This window comes from Culex quinquefasciatus, chromosome 2, assembly GCF_015732765.1.
Source record: "Culex quinquefasciatus strain JHB chromosome 2, VPISU_Cqui_1.0_pri_paternal, whole genome shotgun sequence".
NCBI lineage: Eukaryota > Metazoa > Arthropoda > Insecta > Diptera > Culicidae > Culex > Culex quinquefasciatus.
The window spans coordinates 223,025,435-223,050,208 of NC_051862.1; the positions used below are offsets into that span (position 1 = coordinate 223,025,435).

At 36.3% G+C, this 24,774-nt stretch overlaps 1 protein-coding gene across 3 annotated transcripts in view; it reads right to left on the reverse strand.

Annotated features, from left to right (window-relative positions):
• Window positions 1-24,774, reverse strand: part of LOC6033592 (protein turtle) — a 95,976-nt gene that overhangs the window by 69,804 nt on the left and 1,398 nt on the right. The gene's annotated exons all lie outside the window — the stretch shown is intronic.

Here is a 24,774-nt window from a genome sequence, read left to right on the forward strand (position 1 = left end):
TTCAACTGCCTGGGTTTCGGGCACGGAGGTAAGAACTGCCACCTGAAGCGTCGTTGCGCCAAATGTGGTACCGATGCGCACATCACATCCCAGTGCATCCAAGATTCGCTGGTGAAGTGCCTCAACTGCAACGGTGAGCACTCGTCAACCGACCGAAAGTGCCCCAAGAGAGCTGAGTTCGTGAAAATTCGGCAGCAAGCATCGACGAAGAATCAGCCTCAGCGTCGTAGAACTCCTCCAGCCCTGGTGGAGCAAAATTTTCCACCTCTTCAACCGCGACGCCAGGTCCCAAACTTGGCACCGTTGCCGTTGGATCCCAGGAAGAGAGCTGAGATGAATCATCCACGGCCGGGTTCCAGCCAGGAGCCGAGACCGCCACCACCGGGCTTCAGCCAGGAGCCAAGACCAACCCAAGAACCAGCAGTTGAGGAAAATGGTAATGATCTTTACACCTCAACCGAACTCCTCAATATTTTCAAACAGATGTCCGCTGCACTGCGTGGATGCAAAACCAAGACCCAGCAGATTGAAGTGCTGACCTCGTTCGTCATCCAGTATGGATCGTAGGTCCCTCAAGCTGCTGAATTGGAACGCTTGCTCCATTAGGAGGAAGAATTTAGAGCTGGTGGATTTTCTTCGCGAGAAGGAGATCGACGTAGCTGCCATCACGGAAACTCATCTGAAGCCCGGTGAAAAAGTTTATCTGCAAAACTACAAGATCGCGACGCAGCTCGATAGGACCACCTCTGGAGGAGGAGGTGTGCTTGTCGCTGTTCATCGTGATCTCAAGCCACGCCGGCTGCCACACTTCAAGCTGGACATCATCGAGGCCGTTGGGGTGGAAATTCCCACTTCGGTTGGCCCAGTACTCTTCATTGCTGCATACTGCCCACGTCAGGTGAATTCCAGAGATGGTTCAGCAGCAAAACTGAAGAGCGATATCCAGAAGCTGACACGGCGGAGCGCAAAGTACATCATCGCTGGTGACCTCAACGCGAAGCATGAAGTTTGGGGCAACAGCAGGAGGAATCGGAACGGAGTGATTCTGCACAACGATCTGCAAAACGGATACTACAACGTTGTGAGTCCGGATCGTCCAACGAGGGTGGCTCGGTCTGGGAATCACTCAATCATCGACTTCTTCATTACCAATATGGCTGAGAACGTGGCTCATCCTGAGGTGTTTGAAGAGTTGAGTTCTGATCACTATCCGGTGGTTGTGGAGGTTGGAGCTTCCGTTACTCCGCAGCGGCAACCAACCCGGAAAGATTACCACAACGTTGACTGGCAGCAGTTTCAGCAAGTGGTAGACAGCAACATCGACTATGATCAACACCCGGAAACTTCTGCTGATATTGATCGTTCGCTGGAGGTGATCCAGCAGGCTATCAACCAAGCAGAGGCTGCCAACGTTCGGGAGGTTCCTGTTAATTTTAAGGTAACTGATATTGACGTAGATACTAAACACTTGATTAGACTTAGGAATGTTTATAGGAGACAATATCAACGGACTGGGGACTATGACAAAAGATTTCAGTGAACAATTTGAACAAAATCATACAAGACCGACTTGACAATATCAGAAATCAAGAATTTTCAAAACATGTAAGCCAGCTTGGGAATTATTCAAAACCATTTTGGAAACTTTCAAAAGTTCTTAAAAACAAACCAAAGCCTATTCCTCCTCTTATTGTTGAGGATTCTCCTTTGATTACATCCGAGGAAAAGGCAAATGCACTTGGGCTTCATTTTGTTAGTTCACATAATCTTGGCGCTTCCATGACCAGCCGTAAAGAAACATCAGTTGCCAATAGTATTTCAACAATCAATGACTCTACCTTTGAATTTCCTGCAGATTCCCATGTTTCTGGTGAGGAAGTCAAAGTTGCAGTTAAACAAATGAAAAATATGAAAGCTCCAGGCTTTGATAACATTTTAATCTGGTGTTGAAAAAACAGAGTGATCAGTTCTTTCAACATCTAGCCAATATTTTCAATAAATGTTTGCAACTTGGTTACTTCCCCACCAATTGGAAGCTGGGCAAAGTCATACCAATTTTGAAGCCTCAAAAGATCCAACATCGCCAACAAGTTATCGTCCCATTAGTCTTTTGAGTAGTCTGTCCAAACTCTTTGAGAAGGTCATCTATTCAAGGCTTTTGGATTTTACCAACGATAATAATATAATTTTGAACGAGCAGTTTGGCTTCCGAAAGGGACATAATACTGCTCATCAGCTTACGAGAGTAACTAAAATCATCAAGCAGAACAAGCTTGAGTCTAAATCAACTGCTATGGCTTTGTTGGATGTTGAGAAGGCTTTTGACAATGTTTGGCATGATGGTTTGATACATAAACTGTATTTATACGGTTTTCCAATGTATCTTATCAAAATTATCCAGCACTATCTTTCGGAGAGATCGTTCAAGGTTTTTCTGAATGGGATTGCTTCTGGATTATTCAACATTGATGCTGGGGTTCCCCAAGGAAGTATTCTTGGCCCACTTCTGTACAATATTTTTACATCTGATTTGCCTACTCTTCCTGGTAATGGTGTGTTGTCACTTTTTGCTGATGACACTGCCGTTATTTATAAGGGTAAAATAACCAGATATTTAGTTGGCCGTCTTCAGAAGGGTCTTGACGTTCTTTCCGAATACTTTGGCGACTGGAAAATTCGCATAAATGCAGCCAAAACTCAAACCATCATTTTTCCACTTTCCAAATCGGCCAGATTTGTCCCAAAGGATGATGTTTTGATTAAAATGAATGATGTTTCGATACCCTGGTCAAAGGAAGTTGTCTATTTAGGTCTCATACTTGACTCGAAACTTTTGTTTCGGCAGCATGTAGATAAAATATTGAACAAGTGCAGCATTCTCATCAGGTGTTTGTATCCTTTAATTAACAGAAAATCAAAGCTATCTTTGAAAAATAAGTTAGCAGTTTACAAACAAATAATTTACCCCGTTATTGAGTATGCAGTACCTGTTTGGGAGTGTTGCGCTAGAACTCATAAATTGAAGCTCCAGCGTGTCCAAAACAAGGTACTCAAAATGGTTTTGAATGTTCCTGGCTGGACAAGATCAAGTGAGGTTCATGAATTAGCAGAAGTTAAAATGTTGGATCAGAAGATTCAAGAAAAATGTTTGAAATTCAGGGAAAAATGTGCTATTTCTGAATACCCCTTGATTCAAGGATTGGTTTAGTTTATGGTAAGATTAAGTTAGTTTTAGGTTAGGTTATGTTTTCTTAACATTTTTTTTTTCCTCATTGTACCTAGTGTTACAAAAATGATAAATCATATACTTTTAAAGTTATAAAAATGAACAGTGTTTAAATCACGAAAAGCAAACTAAAGCTGAAGAGCCACAGCTGACCACTTATTATGTAAACCAAATGTAATTATTATAAGAAAGATTCAATAAAGTATATTTAATTCAAAAAAAAAAAAAAAAAAAAGCCACGGCTCAACGAGTATGTTTACAATGTGTGTAAAGTGTGAAAAATGAATACATCCAGGCGAGGAAGGCAGATTTGGGAGATAAATTTTGAATAACATTCATGTAATAGGCAAGTTGAACCTTTCTTGTTTTTATTTTATTTTGTTTCGTTTTCTTTAAATAAAAAAAATGTTTTTCATATTTTTTGTCAATAAAGAATATTTGAAAAAAATATTTAAAAATATCTAAATTTAAAAAAACACTTGAAACAATATTATTTCAGTAAAATTATTTTATTTTTCATCATTCTGAAATTTCAACAGATTCAAAACCTTTCCTCACAAGCAACATCAAAAGATTTCATGAGGTGGAAAAGTGGATCATTTTCTGTAAACACACACACACCCGTATGATTCTTGTTATTGTTTCGCGCGCTTTGCTTTAGCTCTCCAGATTTTTTCATTTTTCCGCTTATGATGAGTGAGGAAAAAAATCGACGGCTGGTCAGCGAACGCCGCTTTAAACCAAATCACGCAAGGAAATGAGCACTTTTTAACACCTCTGGCTGGACTGTCGAAGTTTTTTTTTTTGTTATTTTCCCCCAAAACACAAAGTCATCTTGGCACGAGATTTTTCTGGTCGTACAATAATGGGTTATGTTGGATTGTTCTTGATTGGCCGCTATTTTTCTCACGTGATGATTGGACGTTTACCGTTCGAAATGGATTGGAATCCAATTTTGGAGCTAAATGAGAATCGTGAAGATTGCTTATGAATACGGTAATGAGATAATTCAACGATTATATGTATCAAAACTGTTTTTTTTTTTTTCGATTTTTTAAATATTCATTAGCCCATGTTCAAGTGGCAATAGCTCGGAATAAAACCGCATGTCATGTCAAATTAAAAAACTGAAGAAAAAAATCTAATCCTTATTTTACAACATTTCACGATTTCTATAAAATTTTCAAGAGAAAGTATTAGGGGGATTTATACAACTATAACAGTTATTCGAAAAGATCATATTTAACTCAAGTTCATGCTAGAAATCCTTGCTTCAACAAATTTGCATAACTTTGAAAACAATTTTGTCCCCAAATTTCACAAACACTCGTTTCGCTTGCTTGAATTTATTTTCGCCACTGCCAACTGAGCTTTTCCCACGGTTAGCACGTGTTCCTCGCATTCCATCCAAGTGTGCCGGTTGAAACCCAATTCCCTCGCGCGTCTCTCGCGTAAACCACGAACCAGTCCTGGTGGTACGTATTCTTGGCCGAATCCAAGCAACCACCGCCGTGATTGTCGCTCGCGCGCATATTTTAATAATTTTTCACTCATTCTCGACTCGGCAGCTCACCGTCGTCGTCGTCAAGCATATTAATTGTAAACACACATTCATACGTGACACCCACACGAGAAAAAAGGGCGTCCCGCGCAAGAACCTTCCAGTTCAACCCACACGAGGACGACGCCAGCGACGATTCTCACGGGCAACTTGAACCCTTGACAACCATCGACGGTGACGACGTTCTCTGCGACAACGAAAGCTCCCATGACAAGCTGTTTCAGCACTTTTTAGCATAGAAGGCTTAGACCTAGACCTCCGCAAACGTAACCGTAGCAGGCCTTGCGTGCTGCTACCAACGACGTCGACTGGTGTGGGCTTTCTTCCTCGGAAGCGTATGTATTATTATGACGTCGTCGTCGTCGCCTTCTTGGTTTGTTGACGGGTTGTTTGACACAATAGAGTCAAGTATCACAGAAGTGACGTACCCACCTCCTACCTACCCAAGAGCAAGCAGAGTGCGGAAGTGGCCTCGCGAGAAGCAGAGCTATTCATCAGCGGAGCCAAAACAGACGACACTACACGAAAGGGGTTTTGATAGTTTGGGGAGAGTGAGGAGGGGAGATGTATGTGGTTATGGGTTTGGGGACGTGAGTATTTGATAATTTATAGTTTTAGACTCTTGTCAAGGTCACGAGGCAACGGTGATGGAATTCAAATCTTTGAAACTTGCAACTGACAATTATTTATACTTCATTTAATTATCAGATAATAATATGTTTTTTTTTGTAAAAAAATCATTTTATATGTTTGTTGCGCACTTTATTCTTGACAATCAGTAAATATATGCGAAACCCAATTTCTTCTGAATACTGCCAAATACGTTCTATTGTTATGATTAAAAAACTAACTTGAATACAAAATCCATTTAATTGCTGTCTCGTATGGGGAAAAAATATACTGTAAAACGGGGTGACTTTGCGATTTTTCCGCAAAATGAAGAGTACAATTAAAATACGTACGGAATTGTTTAGAATAATTCTGACCGTGAAAGAGAAGTTTTCATAGAACCTTAAAGAGAACTTTTCATAAAAATAAGTTAAAAAAAAGAAAAGAAAGACATTATTTTAAACTTCTCAAATTGTCATGATTTTCTCAATGAACATGAATTTGAATCGGAAAATGGAATGCATTTTCGGATTCTTTGGACAATTTTCCACTAGGGGAAGGTAACATAAGTTTGTAAATAATAAATAATATGTGTTTTTGAAACACGATTTAAATTTTTTTTCCAGATTTATAGGCAATTTCAGTTAAACAAACTTCATGTAAAATGTGAAAACTTGTGATTAGTGCTTCCAATTCAGTAGAAAATCGATAATTCGATAATCGATAATTTTATAAACAAAACTAGTTTTAACCAATTTCAGGCAAAATTCCGACTTTTTAACAATTTTACCTAAAATTTACATTTATTTTGTTAAAAAGCTTATAAACTTAGTTAACTTAATATAAACTTTGATATTTTTCTCGAAAACAATATCAGCAACTTCAGTGATGGTACATTTAACGTACAAATAAAGTTTGAACATCTTAAGAGCGAGTCCACGAACAGGGCATACCCCTTTGTCGTTTGCCTGAATTTTTCAGGGGTTGTTTGTACAGTATGTAAAAAAAGTATTTACACCCCTTGGACTCCATGCACATATTGTGATGAAACATCTAAACAATTTAATGTTGACAGAAACCTAGTACTACGTTTTGTTCAGAAACTCATGCCAGACATTTTGCTACAAAAAGCTCATGAAAAGATGATTTCTATAAAAAGTTATATAACAAATACTATTACGAAACTAAAAGGTGCAAAAAAGTTTGTACACCTTTCGAAAAATTAACATAAATAATGTTATTTGTTGACAAATCACCATAAATCCAGTCTCCCAACTTCAAATAGGCATCCTTGACTGATTAAAAAATAATTTGGATTGAATATAAAGTTTACTAACTACTTAGTATAAAAGTTTATATAACTCTGGAAATTCTATATAAAACTTATCTAAACTTAATTTTGCAAACTTTTAATTCAACTAAATGTCAATATATTACCATAGAATTGCTAAATAAACATTTGGGAGTGGGTATAACACCGTTTTGGGGTATTTGTATCGATAGAATAGATTTTCGTTGGAATTTCGTACCAACCCGGAATTACGTCGTCGGAAAATCCGCCGGCATCCGAACCGGTCCACAATTCTTAAGTCAACCTATGTGGCATCGGAAAGGGCATAAAATTTCCGATCTTTTGATACCCATACATCTAGGTTTTCTATAAAACCCACGATTTAAATACCTAGGTAAAAACGTTGTTATGGTTTTGTTTGAGCAATCTGCCAAAAATGTATGGAATTTCGTAATTTTTGTTCTGGTGGATCAAACTTACTTTTTGCCCAGTAATTAAAAACGTGGGTTTTATAGAAAACCTAGATGTATGGGTATCAAAGATCGGAAATTTTATGCCCTTTCCGATGCCACATAGGTTGACTTAAGAATTGTGGACCGGTTTGGATGCCGGCGGATTTTCCGACGACGTAATTCCGGGTTGGTACGAAATTCCAACGAAAATCTATTCTATCGATACAAATACCCTCAAAACGGTGTTATACCCACTCCCAAATGTTTATTTAGCAATTCTATGGTAATATATTGACATTTAGTTGAATTAAAAGTTTGCAAAATTAAGTTTAGATAAGTTTTATATAGAATTTCCAGAGTTATATAAACTTTTATACTAAGTAGTTAGTAAACTTTATATTCAATCCAAATTATTTTTTAATCAGTCAAAGATGCCTATTTGGAGTTGGGAGACTGGATTTATGGTGATTTGTCAACAAATAACATTATTTATGTTAATTTTTCGAAAGGTGTACAAACTTTTTTGCACCTTTTCATTTTCGTAATAGTATTTGTTAAATAACTTTTTATAGAAATCATCTTTTCATGAGCTGTTTGTAGCAAAATGTTTGGCATGAGTTTCTGAACAAAACGTAGTACTAAGTTCCTGTCAAACTTTAAAATTTTTACATGTTTCATCACAAAATGTGCATAGTGCTCAGGGGTGTAAATACTTTTTTTACATACTGTACATATAAAAATAGCATCTGGCCAAAATATGAACACTCTAGGTCAACATTTTTATGCATGTTTCTATTGTGAAATTGTCTCAGAAACACAAATATGTTAAAATTATCACCAGAAAATGGGATCTAAGGGGTCCCCCGAGCAAAAATTTACAATCAAAAAATTCACTAAAAGTAAAAGTGTCTATTAAATATGTTAAACTGCCTTACCCAAAGCGTTCTCAGTCTCAGATGGTAGTCCCAGATGTCCCCTAAAAGCTGCAGGTCGAACCGACTTGATATCTGGATGGAACACCTATTTATTTGAGTTTTAAAATTATGTTATTTTTTCACTAAAATGCCAATAACTCCCTTTAGATTTAACCAATTGGGATGCTTCTTCCTGCATTTTGTTGCATTTTTAAGCCCTTTCAGATGCATTTTAAATTTCGAATTTTGTTGAATTTTGCCTAAAAAAGCATTTTGAAGATTTTTGACGTTTTTGAACCTTCAAACTTTGTGTCCCGATTTGCCCCACTTCCCGTTGACCTAGAGTGCTCATATTTTGGCCAGATGCTAGGTAGATGGCCAGTAGATTGTACAACCAATCCCTGGAAATTTCAGGCAGATTGCTGAGGTGGGTATGCTTTGCTCGTAGACCCGCTCTTAAATATGATTTTAACAACAAAAACAGTCATAGTTTTAGTTTAGTCACACCGGAATTTAAACTAAGAATTTTTAACGTAACTATTTTTCTAAACACTATTGAAAAAACTAATTTTCCAAAATAGTGCATGGACTTTGTGTGGCCTACCCCAGTACATGTTTTGAAAATAATAATCTTGAGTAAAACCATACTTGTTGGAAAATATTCCAAAAACAAATTGATTTCTATCAAAGTCACCCCGGTTTACGGTAATATAAAAGTAAGAGCAGCAGCAAATTTCTTTAAAAGAATAAAGACAAACTGTAAATTTAGAAAAAAAATAATATTTTTCTTTATTTGTATGAATTGCACACTACAATTGTGCAGGTCAGTAGTTCTTTAAAATAATAATTGGTGGTTAAATCAATTTTAAAAATCTTATAAAAAGTTCTAAGTCGAATACTTTTTCAAACATTATGATTTTAAATCTGTAGTCATAAGTTGAAAAAAGAAAGATAAAAAAATTAAAATTCTAAAAAAATGTGGCATTTTTTTATTTAAGTGATAGTCATAATCATGTTTTTGTAATTTCGTTAAAATAAGCTGATACACGTTTCTAGAACATAATAATTCACATTTTGTTGTAAATTTAATGCAGAATTTAGTTATCCAATTCACAGGTCTGGAGTGCTTTTAAGGTCTAATTAACAATTTTTTTTGGGTTTTTTTGAAGACTTGTTTGAAAACATCCAAAAAGCAAAAAAAAAAGGTTATTGGACTTTCAAAAGAAAATCCAGAAGTGTGAATTTTGTTTGCAGTCCACGATTTATGTCATTGACCACTGAATGGAATATTGATTAGATTACAGGGTGGCCTCTCAAATCCCATTTTTTATATTCCCTTCTTTTCTGACTTTTTCAGAATCTCGAATAACAATAACAATTCAAAAACTATTTATTAAAAAAAAGTCAATATCAATCATCGACCAAAAATCCAAAGCAAGTTCAAAAATTCTATGCATTGACAATTCTGGAGTTTTTTTTGAAAAGGTCCAATAAACCAAATTTTGAATTTTTGCTTTTTGGGTGTTTTTTAACACCCCTGACTCAAGGCGGTTTCAAAAACACCCAAAAAGCAAAAACTGGAAATTTGGTTTATTGGACCTTTTAAAAAAAAAACTAGGAGCGGCCGTGGCTGACTGGTTACGATGTTCGCTTTGTAAGCGAATGGTCCTGGGTTCGATTCCCATCTGCTCCCAACGAGAAAGTATAGGAAATATAATTCTTGAAACTCTGAACATGTACGAAAAATCAAAGTCGCTCGAGTCGGGGTTCGATCCCCCGTCCTTTGGATTGGTAAGCAAAAATGCTAACCACTAGGCCATCGCGACTTGGTGAGCTATGACTGGAATTAGGAATACTGTTACTATCAACTATATACGCGCTGGGTCCTTGTCCATTTGACAAGGGTTCGGAAGTTCTAAATAACGTTTGAATTAGGAATACTGTTACTATCAACTATATACGCGCTGGGTCCTTGTCCATTTGACAAGGGTTCGGAAGTTCTAAATAACGTTTGAATCCGATTGGTCCAAACGTTCTTCAGGGCGGGGCTTGTCGACAAAGCTGAAGTACCTCGCGCTCGGCTAGCCAGCGTAGAAATGGGTCACCGAAGCTCGGCAGAGCTAACACCTTCCAAATGCCTATGCGAGTTATTTGCATGTATAGAATGTAGATCTAAAAATACATGGAAACAACTCAATTTGTAAGAAGCGATCGCGTGGTCCCGTTTGGTTGGTTGCACACACACACACACACACACATTGGACCTTTTAAAAAAAAACTCCAGAATTTTACTATGAATATTAAGTAAACAATTGTAGAGTTATGAGTTATTATAAGTGTAGAACCTACACATAAAATGAGTAAAGCAAGTTCAGCGTGTAGACGGAGAGATCTGTCAAACGAACGAACGAACAGGAGCGAGAGAGTAAATGTCAAACGGCAGTTGAGATTGGATTGCGGCATCGAGCGGACGTGTAGGCCGGAGCGAAGATTCTGCAACAATGAATGTCTAAAAAATATATTTGAAGTATCATTATTTCGATTAAGACAAATATAAACAATCAGAAACTAAAGCGTTTACTGTGTAATAGAAGTTAACTCTAAACAAATAAGCTTGATACATAATTTCAAATTACATTCAAAGTTTTTTTTCACATTCCCATTTCAATAAATCAAGCTAACGTACATAAATCTAATTGTAAATAATTCAATTGCCCTCTCCCCCCCCCCCCTTTCCCCGCTACCTTTCGACCATGAATTACACTCACCACACACGCACGAAGGGGTGGATGGTGCGTAAATTCACGTAAAAATTTACATAGCCATTACCATTTTTCGCAGTGGGCGGCACTAGGGGAGGGGGGGGGGGTGCTCGACGAGCTTCATCACAGTCCCCACAGGCCCTCGCACGGATCGATGAAATACCTTGTCTGTAATTACAGGCCAGGTCGCCACCATCGTCGTTGCGGTGTAATTTCGCCGTATGCGGATGGCGGTTTGCTTTTGGGGTTGGAAAAGTTCTAATTTTGCACACATAACGAAAATTACATGGTGGGGAAAAGTTTATTTCTGACTGCTTTCTTCGGTGTGGGGTTGGCAGGGGAAACTTGTAAATATTTAATTGATATTTTTAGTCATAGCTGGATTTTAGAAATGATGATCTCATTTCACACAGTTGCGATTATCACTACAGACTGGAAGAGATTAATTAAGTCAGAACTAAGCACAACTTAACCTAGCGGTACATCTCCGGTTAAAAGCTTTTAACATCGTCCAAAGAGCACCATTTTCCGCGCACAAAAAGAATAAAATAAAACAGTACAATCGCGAAAATCGGTGAACCATCAATCACGGCAGCAGATGGGCCATTTTGCAACTCTGTTTGCTCAATCTTTTCGATTCTCCTTTCCCAAAAAAAGATTCCTCGCAAAAGCAAATTATTCACCGAAAATTCAATGAACCTTTCGACGATGCGTTTTCCTGAGATCAAGAAACCCCCCACACTTCGCCGGAGGTCGGGAATTCTTTAAGCCCCTAGACTGTGGAAGTAGCTCTCTTTCTCTAATTATAGCATCTGGTTTCGATCCCAAACGAAGAAGCGAAGCAAAAAATTGATTCTTTCCGCTCCCAATCAAGCGCGGTTCTATCGATTCCTCTAATTATTCGGTAGCTCCCCCACCCTCTTTCACCCTCACCCAACGTGGTCGAAAGTGGAGAAATTATCTCTTCCTGCGCAAATCGAGCAATATTTTATTCGAAATGTGCATAATTTGCCCACCCAGTCTTCTTCTTGTCCTCCTAACTTGGATCTGGCAAGTTTGGCTGACACAAAACAGCAGCATCCGAGGCAAATTAGGCACTCGACCTTCAACTAGAAAAAAAGAAACTTCAATGCAGAACGTACTTTTTCCCACACTCAATATACACACACATTCTAGGTTGCCTCGAACCACTAGCAGAGTTCGAGGAATTAGTTCAATGCTCTTCTAGGCACTTACGGGGTGATGGCAGGGGGCATTGCTAGGGTAGGGCGTCGATAGAGGGCTTGTAGAAAGTTAAAAGTATGTTTTAGAATAGAAGAGTAATAAATAAACTATTTGGTAACGATTTTAGTAGCAGTTTAGAATAGATCTATGATATTGGTAGCAAATGCTGTAAAAATTTACATTATTCAACAAACATTTCCTAGCTTTGGAAGCGGCTGATATTCAGTTGGTTGACAGTTATTATAGATTTTTTGTAAAAATCAGATATTTTTTCGTAAAAATTTTAAAGTTCCAATTTTTAAAATCCGTTCAATATCAAGCATTTTCTGGTTAATTTGTAGACTACGATGCCCGATTATAATTGGTAGCTTTGGTAGCAACCAACTTGTACGTCAAATATTTAGGTTTTGATTGCAATTTTAGACTTGCATAGTTTTTCCATAGACTATGATGCCAAATTTCCATTTGAAGCTTGTGTAACCATTTTTTTAAATTTCTTTCAGTTTAAAAGCTATGGTAGCAGTTTGGGTAGCGATATCTTAAATTGATAAAAAATAATAATAAATTTCAAGTTTGGTAAAAATTTGTGGAAACATTTTTTTCTACATTTTAACTAAAACACTAAATATTTATTGTTAGCCTTGGTAGCCATCAGCCTATTTCAATTTAATTAAAGTCAAAGTTTTTTTAACATCAATAATATTCAATATATGGTAGCACTTAATAAATTCAAGCGCTACTGAATACGCATAAGTGTTTTATATTTAATGTTGTTCAGTTGATAAATAGTAGTTTATGCAACAAGTTGCAAAAAGAAGATTTTTTCAGCACGAGTTGTACATTTATCCAACGAGGTTTACCGAGTTGTATAAATACGACGAGTGCTGAAAAAATCAAGTTTTGCAACGAGTTGCTTAGGGACCATCCATAAACCACGTGGACACTTTACGGGGGTATGTTGATTGTCCACGATCCATACAAAAAAGATTTTTTTTGTATGGACAATTGTCCACGAAGGGGGGGGGGGGGTAACAGATTCCTAAAAAAGTGTCCACGTGGTTTATGGATGGTCCCTTACAACATTTTTTGCAATTCTAAAAAACACTTATTTAATAAAATTTTATGACAAACATTCATGTGTTTAGTAAATTCATCGTTCAAAACAAAACAATATTGAAAAATATTACTTTTCGATACTAGTGCTGAAAAGTTGAACTTTTCAGCACCCATTTCAGTGCTGAAAAGTAGAACTTTTCAGCACTGTTATTGAAAGGTATTAATTTTCCATTCTGTTATTTTTGGTAGGGAAAAGTAGGCCGTTTAGTTTCTCCAGAAGGACAGGAAAAGTTGACAGTTTCACAGTGGAATTGCAAAAAAGTAATTACTAATTGCTTGGTAGCCATTCCGGGAAAAAAAGTCCGATATTTTAGTTTAATTTACCAAAATTAAAATTTTGGTGGCAAGTATTTTACTTTTATTTTTAAACTTATTCAAAATTCAATTTTCTGAAACAATTTGACTCCAGGCATTTCCAGGTTTATTAGTGGACTACGGTGCCCGATCATGCTAGGTAGCTTGGGTAGCAATACAATTGTTAATTAAGTTTATTTATATAATATGATGCCAAATTAAATTTTTAAATATTTAGGTTTTGATTGCAATTTTAGACTTGCATAACTTTTTCATAAACTGTGATGCCAAATTTTCATTTGAAGCTTGGTAACCCTTTTTTAATCTCTTTCAATTCAAAAGCTATCGTAGCAGTTTTGGTACCAATTTCAAGCTATGGTAGCATTTTTTCCTTGAATTTGATTGAAAAATATAATAAATTTTAGGTTTGGTAACAGTTATAGGTAGCCGTTACTTTCTCTATTTCAACTAAAACATTCAATATTCATTGATAGCCTTGGTAGCAATCAGCTTTTTTCAATCTTATTAAACCAATTTTTTTTTACGAAATCAATGTTTAATATTTGGTAGCAGATTTAAATATCAAGCTTTTTCGGTATTACAAGTTAATTACGATGCCCAAAAGTGAATAGTAGCCTTGATAGTAATCCACTTATTTGTCAATTTTATTTAATATTTCATTACGACTTAAGACTGACTGATTCAAAATTCAAGTATTCAATAAAAAAAAACTTTTTTTCCAATTGGTAGAAATCCATAAGTTTTTTTTCAAGATTGACATTTTTATTATTATTATTTTTTTTTTTACTAACCTTGCCGCCACAAAAAAATCAAATTTTTTAGTAATGTTATTATAATAAATAACAGGTTTGATAGCTTAAAACCTGTATTGGTAGCAATTTTTGTTGTAAGGACTATTTTTTAACTTTCATAAATACTTTGTCCTTGGTTGAAGCTTTGAAAATTAATATTTTCGATTTTATTGGTGGTATTATAGATGGGTAGATTTGGTAGCAATCCAGTTGTTTGTCAGTTATATTCAAGCTTTGGTTCCATTTGAGACTACTATGTTTTATTTTGATGCCTTATTTCTAGTCTGAGTTTTGGTTGCAATCTTTCTCCCGATTATGATTGAAATCAACCACGACGGTAGCAATAATTTATAAGTGTTGGCATCCAATTTGGGAAGATAAAAAATAGTTTTGAAAATAGGGTAATTCTCCGCCAACTTACACAGCAGTTGCCCCGACCCCTCTTCGATTTGCGTGAAACTTTGTCCTATGGGGTAACTTTTGTCCCTGATCACGAATCCGAGGTCCGTTTTTTGATATCTCGTGACGGAGGGGCGGTACGACCCCTTTCATTTTTGAACATGCGAAAAAAGAGGTGTTTTTCAATAATTTGCAGCCTGAAACGGTGATGAGATAGAAATTTGGTGTCAAAGGGACTTTTATGTAAAATTAGACGCCCGATTTGATGGCGTACTCAGAATTCGAAAAACGTATTTTCATCGAAAAAACACTAAAAAGTTTTAAAATTCTCCCATTTTCCGTTACTCGACTGTAAAAATTTTTGGAACATGTCATTTTATGGGAAATTTAATGTACTTTTCGAATCTACATTGACCCAGAAGGGTAATTTTTTCATTTAGAACAAAATTTTTCATTTTACAATTTCGTGTTTTTTCTAACTTTGCAGGGTTATTTTTTAGAGTGTAACAATGTTCTACAAAGTTGTAGAGCAGACAATTACAAAAAATTTGATATATAGACATAAGGGGTTTGCTTATAAATATCACGAGTTATCACGATTTTACGAAAAAAAAGTTTTGAAAAAGTTACTTTTGGCGTTTCTCTTTGTTTCGTCGTCCGTGTCTGTCGCGGGTGACCATGAACGGCCATGATCGATGACGACCAACTTTTTCAAAACTTTTTTTCGTAAAATCGCGATAACTCGTGATGTTTATAAGCAAACCCCTTATATCTATAAATCAAATTTTTTGTAATTGTCTGCTCTACAACTTTGTAGAACATTGTTATACTCTAAAAAATAACCCTGCAAAGTTAGAAAAAACACGAAATTTTAAAATGAAAAATTTTGTTCTAAATGAAAAAATGACCCTTCTGGGACAATGTAGATTCGAAAAGTACATTAAATTTCCCATAAAATGACATGTTCCAAAATTTTTTACAGTCGAGTAACGGAAAATGGGAGAATTTTTAAAACTTTTTTAGTGTTTTTTTCGATGAAAAATACGTTTTTTCGGAATTCTGAGTACGCCATCAAATCGGGCGTCTAATTTTACATAAAAGTCCCTTTGACACCAAATTTCTATCTTATCACCGTTTCAGGCTGCAAATTATTGAAAAACACCTCTTTTTTCGCATGTTCAAAAATGGAAGGGGTCGTACCGCCCCTCCGTCACGAGATATCAAAAAACAGACCTCGGATTCGTGATCAGGGACAAAAGTTACCCCTTAGGACAAAGTTTCACGTAAATCGAAGAGGGGTCGGGGCAACTTTTCCCGATTTCGTGTGAGTTGGTAGAGAATTACCCAATAGCAATTTTGACAAAACACCGATTTTAATGGTAACCTTGAAAGCCTAATACAAATAAGTAGCTTTGGTAGCAATTCAGTTGTTTGTCATTTTTATTCAAGCTTTGGCTTATCAACCACGAAAATAGCAACAATTGAAAAAAATTAGATAGCAATATCAAGAAGATACTATTTATAAAGTTTTCAATACAAAAATATTTTGGTAGCCAATATGAGAAGAGAATGGAAAAAAGATTGAGCAAACATCTCATTACTACACAACAATCAATATTTTCATCAGATGGTAGCAAAAACTAATAAATTGGTAACCGATTTGCAAGTTTCGAAGGCGATTAGAAAAAGCAGAACGGACCATACTGAGTATTATAATACTACACAATTTGGTAGCATCGTCGTCTGCCTGTGTGGATCAATCGGACCGCGCACTGGACTCACAATCCAGAGGTCGCCGGTTCGAATCCCGAGGCAGACGCAAATAAATTCTAAGTGTAAATATAGGTTTTCGGTGCCCTCTCCCCGTGCCATACCTTCACACTTAGGAGACCCGGGAGGCGGAGTCTTGTCGCAAAAAGAACGATACACGCCTGTGGATCCGTTGACGAAACCGCAAGGTTTAAGAGGGCCACATAATAAGGTGTTACGTCGATTCCGTCATTTGGTAGCATATCAGCTACGATTTCATATATTTTCAAGAACATCCTGAGCAAGTCTGTGCGCAAAAAAATTAAACATATTTTAGAACATCCACCATCACCTGCCGACCTTAGAAAATGAAAATAAGCCGGCCAGTTCCGATCAATGCATAGATTCGTCTCGAGTAGGCTCTCCACAACTCACCACCCTTAATAAGCAAGCCCTCCTCCTCCTTCATCTTCTCCGTACATTCAGCTTTCATCAAACCTCTCGGCATAATTACCGATCGGTTCCACGGCACTTCTTCAAGGAAAGGCCCAAGAAGGTAAAATGAAGAAAAAATCTTCTTTCTTTCTCCCATATAGAACCCATCACCCAGCGCAACATATTTTTTTATGAAACTTCCTTCTTAAGCCATCCGCAGCAGCATCAGCAACTCAAAATTGACTTCTTCTGGAAGGAGCAGGGAAGGGACACTTCCTTCGCGGTGAGAACTGGAGAGTTTGAGGGGATCGTAAAAATTTCGGAATCGGCCGTTTTCCGTTTCGTTCTGCCTGCTTCATTCTGGCTTACCCGGGGAGGTTCCCACACCTGAGCGAAGAAAGGAAGGCAACACAACGTCAGTCTTCGTTGAATTCATTCAGAGCAAAGGAAGTGGGAAGGAACGAGGCAGATCCCAGGTTTACCTGTCTGTCGGCGAGTTTGTCGTGCCAGATTGACCCAAATTTTCGGCAGATAACTTTTAATTTTGGAATCAATCGACAAAAAATTAATATTAAAGAGAGCGAAAAAAGAACTTTTTAACAGCCCTCTCTAGAACTATAAACACCCCATCATAGCTGAGTGCAGAATGAACGAGCCGTGAAGTGAAGATGGGAAGCAGCGGCAAGGCAAGCAATAACAATATACACAGAAGAAATAAACTCCAAGAGAGAGGGGATGGAGTGGTAAAAGAAAAATGCTTTCCGTTTTTGGACTCGTTTAGCGCGTAAACAACAATACTTTTTTTGCGTTATATAGTTCAGTTACCAAGGTGGTACAAGGAGAGGAGGCAGAGCAAAACTAGTGCTCGAATTACGTCTTTGGCGTTGACTCTGTCGAAGAAATATAAAACTTTATTGACCCACTTGGGACCATCAGGTGATGATGGTGTGTAGTTGAGTTCAGAAGTTCTTCTTTTTTTCGTTTTTGCTTGTTTGTTGGATGATTTGATTTTCTGTTTCGTCGAGCGAAAATGATTCTTATGACTGCAGTTCTAGTTTATTAATGATGAAAGGGTCATGAAGCAGATTATTTCTTGGCACTTATTCTCGTTTGCTTTCCGAGAAAAGTACACAAGAGTAAGCAAACTTCTGCCACTTTTAGTATTAAGCTGCTACCAAATTGTCACAGTATTTTGGTCAGGTACAAAAAAAAAATTTCTTGTTGTTTTTGAGTTTTAGACATTCCACTGCCTCGTTTCCCTAGCCTTCACAAATTAAGATTATTCTAAAACATGGCTACCAAATCATCCATCACTATGCTTTACGTGGCTACCAAGATATTAAACTTTTTAATGCCTGCTATCCCTAATCTTTACACACTGGGCTTAGCATATTCTTCCTACATGGCTACCAACTTACTTCATCACTAACTACTACGTGGCTACCAGTTTCCTTCATTACTTAGTTCCACAGCTACCAACAATTTATTTGCATAACTTCTTGATTTGCAATGTTGCAATTTCCGTAGCTTTTGGTATGCTACCAAATCATGTAAATGTATTGTGATGTTGTAGGCAATTCGGTTGAAATTTTTTGCTGACTACCAAGGCTCTTGGTATCCAAGTTTCATCAAAATAATGTATATTAATCTACCAGCAAATTGGGAAATTTTGATCATTTACCACATTCTGAAAGTTTTTTTTTTTGCAGCCATTTCCACATTTTTTCACTATACTACCAACTAGAAGCTACCAATGATTTTTTCTTCAAAATGACTTTCTTTTTCATTCCAAACATTCTCACAGGTGTAGAGAGACCCTCTTACTGCCCTGGTCCAATTTTGATTATGTATTGACATTTTGCTACCAAAAACTACAAAAATGATCAATGTGCTACCAATATCACATTGATTCATTTAAATCTCTATTATCGAAAGTGAACAAAATTTCTGAATAATGTAATAACTTACATTGCTTATCTGCTACTAATGCTCAAGGTTACAATTTTAATATAGTACATACTACCAAAATTAGGTCGTTTTATGATCTGCTATAACTTTTCGGATCATAATACCTCTCTACAAGTTTATGAAAGATGCTATCGTACAAGCTAACAACAGTTTTTTTTTTCCTTAAAAAAAATCTGGTCTTCCCACATTGAGATAGGCGTATTTTTGAGTAATTTTGAGTTTGCTACCGAGTATTGTAATACTTTACAATTGGCTACCAATATGCTTATCTTGGTAGCAAGTGAAGAATTAATAAATATTAATAGCAAATATCAGTTAGAGGCTAACTACGACTGGCATGAGATAGCTAGAAAAGCATCTTTTTAATATATTTGGTAGCCTGGTTGGTAGCAAATGAAAAGAAACAAAAAATTTACACGATTTAACAACATTGGAAAAACAATTAAATTTCTTCAATGTGAAAAAACAAAGTTAATTCATCATTTGAAATGAAATAAAGATCTTGGTAGCATATTGGTAGCCAGCTTAAGGATAAATGATATTGAAGTAATGAATCCGTTTGGTGCATGGTTCTCAAATGTCAAAAATCACTTGGTAAAAAAAGTTTTCGCGACGGACACAAAAACAACCGTTGAACCTGTTTTTTTTTATTTCAAGGATGCCGTATTTTCAACCTACAACAAAGAGTTCATTAGTTCACATGCATTTCCAGATAGTGCGACTCGAAAAAAAGACGAACCCTCTTGAAAGTAAAAAAAAGAAAACGGAAACCGTCGTCATCGGCAACCTGCACAAAGTAAAGTAGGTGAATTCGGAGACCCTCCCTTGAGCCTTTGGAGAGGACGACCGGAACGACCCAAGTTTCATGAGAAAAAACAACCATCCTTCGAATGTGAGTTTTTTCTTCTCCCCGCAGCGTATGTGTGGAAAGAAATGTTTGAAAAAAAAAATGTTCGAAAAAACGCTTGATCCTGTGCAATGACGACGACTCATTCACTCGTTTAATGCGATTACGTGAGACAAAGAATGCAATTGAAGAACCAACCAACCAGCTTTGAAACTGACTTGGGAACGAACGAAACGATTGTGAGCTGGGCGATATGACAAAACGAAGGAGGAGAACGACGACAGCTATGGGGATTGTGACGACGATGATGATGATGATTATTGTGGTAGAAATGAAATGGGAAAGGATTCCCGCATGTGCTTTTGCTTTTTAATCCTTCGTTTAGGTGCCCTTTGACTGATAATATGTGACCCAGATACTGACTGATGGGACTTCTTGGGTTGGAATGAGAAAACACATTAGGGGGGGGGGGGGCGATTTAGACGGTCGCACAAACCGTTTATTTCACTAAGCCTTGTTTTAAGTGGCTTATAGCGTTTTTGAGCATTGGTAGCAATCCACAAAACAAAAGAATTGGTTGCAAATTATACTTCATGGTATCAAATCGGAAATCTTTCGAACTAATAAAAATAAATTGGTAGCAAAACATGGTAGCAAATTGGTAGTCTGTTAGCAAATTGGTAGCCTATTTGAATTTTTAGCAGGCCTGAAATAAGTGCTTTTGTCATTCATTGGTGACAAACCCTAATTAACTACAAAATTGATAGCATTACACAAATTATTTTTAAATTAGTTTTTTTTTGAAAATTAAGAAGATATTACATTTAGGAAATAAACAAGAATGATCTTGGTAGCATATTTGGTAGCAAGCTGAGAGATAACAAAAAAGGGAAAGAAATTTTAGTAATGGACATCTGGTAAAGGATAACCACAGACATCTAGAGACAATAAGAAAGGTTTAAATTGTTGGTAGCTCGGTTGGTAACGAACTAAACGGATTTGAAGATGGATAACGGTTTGAAGATGGATACGAGTGACAAAGAAATGCGAAAATAATCAAACTCAAAATCCAATGAAGAAACTTAAGCATTGAACTTCAAAAATTATTCATAAGTGTTGGTAGCGCATTTGGTAGCGAATAAAATTTTCATTTCTATGTTGTGGAAAAATCACATTAAATAAAAAGGTGACATAATCTTACAATTTAGAAAAAAAAGAAAAATCATGGTAGCAAATTGGTAGTAATTTTGAATATTTTTGGTAGCCTATTTAAATTTTAAGCCATATTTTTTAAGCCATCAGGGACTATGTTAGCTAACAAAGTCTGTAATCACGAAGATCTCAATAAATTGAGGAAAACAAGAAATATGTTGGCAGCATGATCAAAAATAGTGAAAATAAATAAAATATTATAAAAATATTAATTTGGGAAAATTAAAGAGATGTTATATTAACCAAAATTAAGATTGGTAGCATATTTGGTAGCAAGCTGAGACATAACAAAATAAGTAATAAATTTTAGTAAAAGAAATCTAGAGACAATAAGAAAGGTTTAAATTGTTGGTAGCTTGGTTGGTAACGAACTAAACGGATTTGAAGATGGATACAAGCTTCAAACGCTGGCAGCAAACTAAATAATCATAAGTAACGAAGAAATGCAAAAATAACCAAACTCAAAGTCTGATGAAGAAGCTTATGAATTTGACTTCAAAAATGAATCATAATTGTTGGTAGCGTATTTGGTAGCGAATAAAATTTTATTTTTTTTTGTAATGGAAAAATCACAAAAAAACATAAATGTCTTACAATTGACAATAGAAATTAACAAGAATCTTGGTAGCAAATTACGGTTACCACCTCAACTCAACTCAAGCTAAAATTTGTTTACTACGCGTTTCACTTTACCCGGCTACTCGAGGGTTATCGCTCACGATGCATCCGACTGATAGCCACTCAGCCCACTTAAAAACGGTCACCATCGCTCATCGCATGGCGCTTTTGCATAATTTTGCAACATGCTCGCACCGTGGCTACCCAGCTTTTTTTCGGCACTTTTTTGTACCCCGCCATTCTTAACGTCTTTTCCTGCGAGTTGTTTCGACCGTTTCTTTTGTCGTGTTTTGCTTCGTATCAAGGGGTCAATTAGTCTTGCCCAAAAAAAAAAGCACAAAAAAAGAAACAGAGCCAATTTTGCGACACACAGGCTCACAGGATATTGGGCGCTTCTTTCGAGACTTATAATTAAAACTCGTTCCGCTCCCCAGATGTTGGCTACCAACGCTGCAGCTTCGATTTATGAATGAAAAATTGGAAAGTGGTTGTTGTTGCGCTGCGCGCTGCCGTGATGTGTCCCAGGTGGCCAATTTGATTCGTGTGTCTTTTACGTAAAAATAAAAAACGTTTCGTGACACCGCAAATTAAATACAACATTCGGCAAGGTCACACCGAGTTATATAAAGGAAAAATTTGGACCATAATTGAATCTTTTAAGATTGCCAACAAAAGTCGCCCAAATTCTCACACCCCAGCGGAACATTCAGTCTTTGGAAAATTCAATTGAGCAAATTGCTGCAAACGGCTGCAAAATTGTGCCACCCAAGGCACAGACAAGTGGACCTACATCGCCGGTGGCTGACACTATTAAAATTTCATCTGACCCTCCGCCAAAAGCTCATATTTTATCGCTTGTTTCGTTTCACTTTTGGCTTTGCTTTGGGGGCGAGGTTCGTCGCGGTCAATTTTGGGTAAAGAAGAACCAGCGTACCAGAAAGGAAGGGTGACAGAAAGTGACACGGTCAAAAAGGTGGACCGCATGGAGAAGAAGAATTCTCACGCTTGCAAATTGTGCAACGGTTTTGGGTTAATTGAATGTGAGTGGGTTTGTGTTTGAGTAAATGAATTTATGCAGGTTTCAGGTTGATAAAATCAACTCGAATTTGTTTGTCAGATTGCCGCAATTGCAAAATAAATCGTTATTTTTCAGACCCGGACAAAGCACACATTAACCAATTTATTAAGCATATTGGTAGCAAATTGTAAAGATTTGCAATTCTTGGTAGCAAACTTAAAATACATCACGAATGCTGCTATTCAGAAAGTATTTAAAAACTGTTGGCAGCGTTGAAATGTTGGAGGAAGTTGGTTGTTTATCACCATTGACCTAACAGAATGCTGGTACGATAGCATCTTACTTAAGCTTGTAGTAAGGCATTATGATCCGGAAATTGAGAGCAGATCAAAAAACGACATAATTTAAACTAGTAAAATTAAACGTTGGTAGCAAATAAGCAATGTAAAATTATTACAAAATTCGATAATAAACGTTTAAGGTTCAGGGTCATATTGGTAGCAAATTTGGTAATTTTTGGTAGCAAACTAATAAAACATTTAATATCACACCAGAGTTATAGTTATTGGATGAAGCAGAAAGTCGTTTTGTTAGCAAAAATCCATTTGTAGCTTCAGACTGGTGTAGGTAATTGTTAGTACAGTGGGAAAAATGATGTTATGATTAAAGAACAATCAGAAAGTGGTAACCGACCAAAATTACTTAACTAGGTAGTAGTTCAATCAACATAATTTTGCTGAATCTTAGTCAACAGAATTTCAAAAATCATCAAGATAAATTTTTATGATTTGGTAGCTAATCAATAAGTTACTCACATTTCAAATAACAAAGTTTTGTAAATAAATTGCTTATAGCTATGGAACTAAGTGATACAGGAAGTTGGTAGCCACGAAGAACTTAGACATGACGTAAGTTGGTAGCCATGTAGGAAGGATATTCTGAGCCCAATGTGTAAATTTTAGGGAAGCAAGCAATGAAAAGTTCAATAAATTGATAGCAGACCATGATGAGTGATGACTCAAAGATTGGTAACCATGTAGATCTAGTAATACATTAATTGGTAGCCATGTTTAACTAATAAGCTCAATGTGTGAAGATTAGAGCTAAAATGTGATGTGTGATAGGTATTTTTGGTATTTGACTAAAAATGTCTTGATAAGCAAAAGCGAATAAGAATTAAATTCAATAATTAAATTTAATGAATATACTTTGTTACAATCTTAATTTACGCAGGGAAACATAGGAAACCAAATAACTTTTAAGAACTTAAAAAAACTGTAAAATTATACAAACATTTTATAAAACAAATTTCATGCCTGATTTCCGAAAAAAAATACAAGTAGAACCACAAAATTCATTTGAACAATTACAAACGCGACATTTTTAAAGTTGATTACAATAAAAACTTAAGAACTTAGTTACCTGAACATGCTCCTATCAATATAAATGAATTTTAGTACATTTCATGCAAAATAAAATAAAATGAGTACAAATGATATGATTCTCCGCTAAGAAACCAGGCACCTCCATGATTCACTCAAAGGAAGAGTAATTCAATGGAGGTGCTTGGATTATGAATATCCAAAATTTACAACTTTATTCTTTCGCAGCAAATTCACTAAAATTCAACTTTGTTGATTGGAACGTGTTCAGGGAGCCCAAATCTATCATACCTTGACGAAACTGAAGCGTTTCGGTAAAAATAGTAAAATATCAATGAATTCAAAAACCATGCAAACGTTATGACATGTTTTCTAAATGGATTCTAAATCAAGTTTTATGAAATATAAATTAATTATTTCCCCAGAAGTTATTTAACTCTCTAATTTTTTACCATAACCAAGGAAAAAAACTTGAAATAAAATGGGTGCTAGCCTAAACACTAAAAAAAGAACAATGATGACGATAAGTCAAAATCACTAGCGTGCCCAGGGTGGGGCAACATGGGGCAGTTGCCCCACCATCCTCGGAAATTTGTTCTAAAATTGGGCAGGGGGTGTCCATAAACGACGAAATTTTCAAAACTCTAATATTTTTGCCCCACCTTCCTTGAGAACCTGGGCACGCTAGTGGTCAAAATTCTAATTTGGCAATATACTTGTTTTAACTTTTCAAAAATTTGATTTAAAAAAGTATGTTTAAAGCTTAAACATTTTTTTAACACATAAATTCTACTTATGTTTTTACAGCTCGGAAAGGATTATTATTCATCAAAAAATTTACAGAAGCTTCTGAAAAAATCCTGCTCAACAACTTGACCGGCCCAA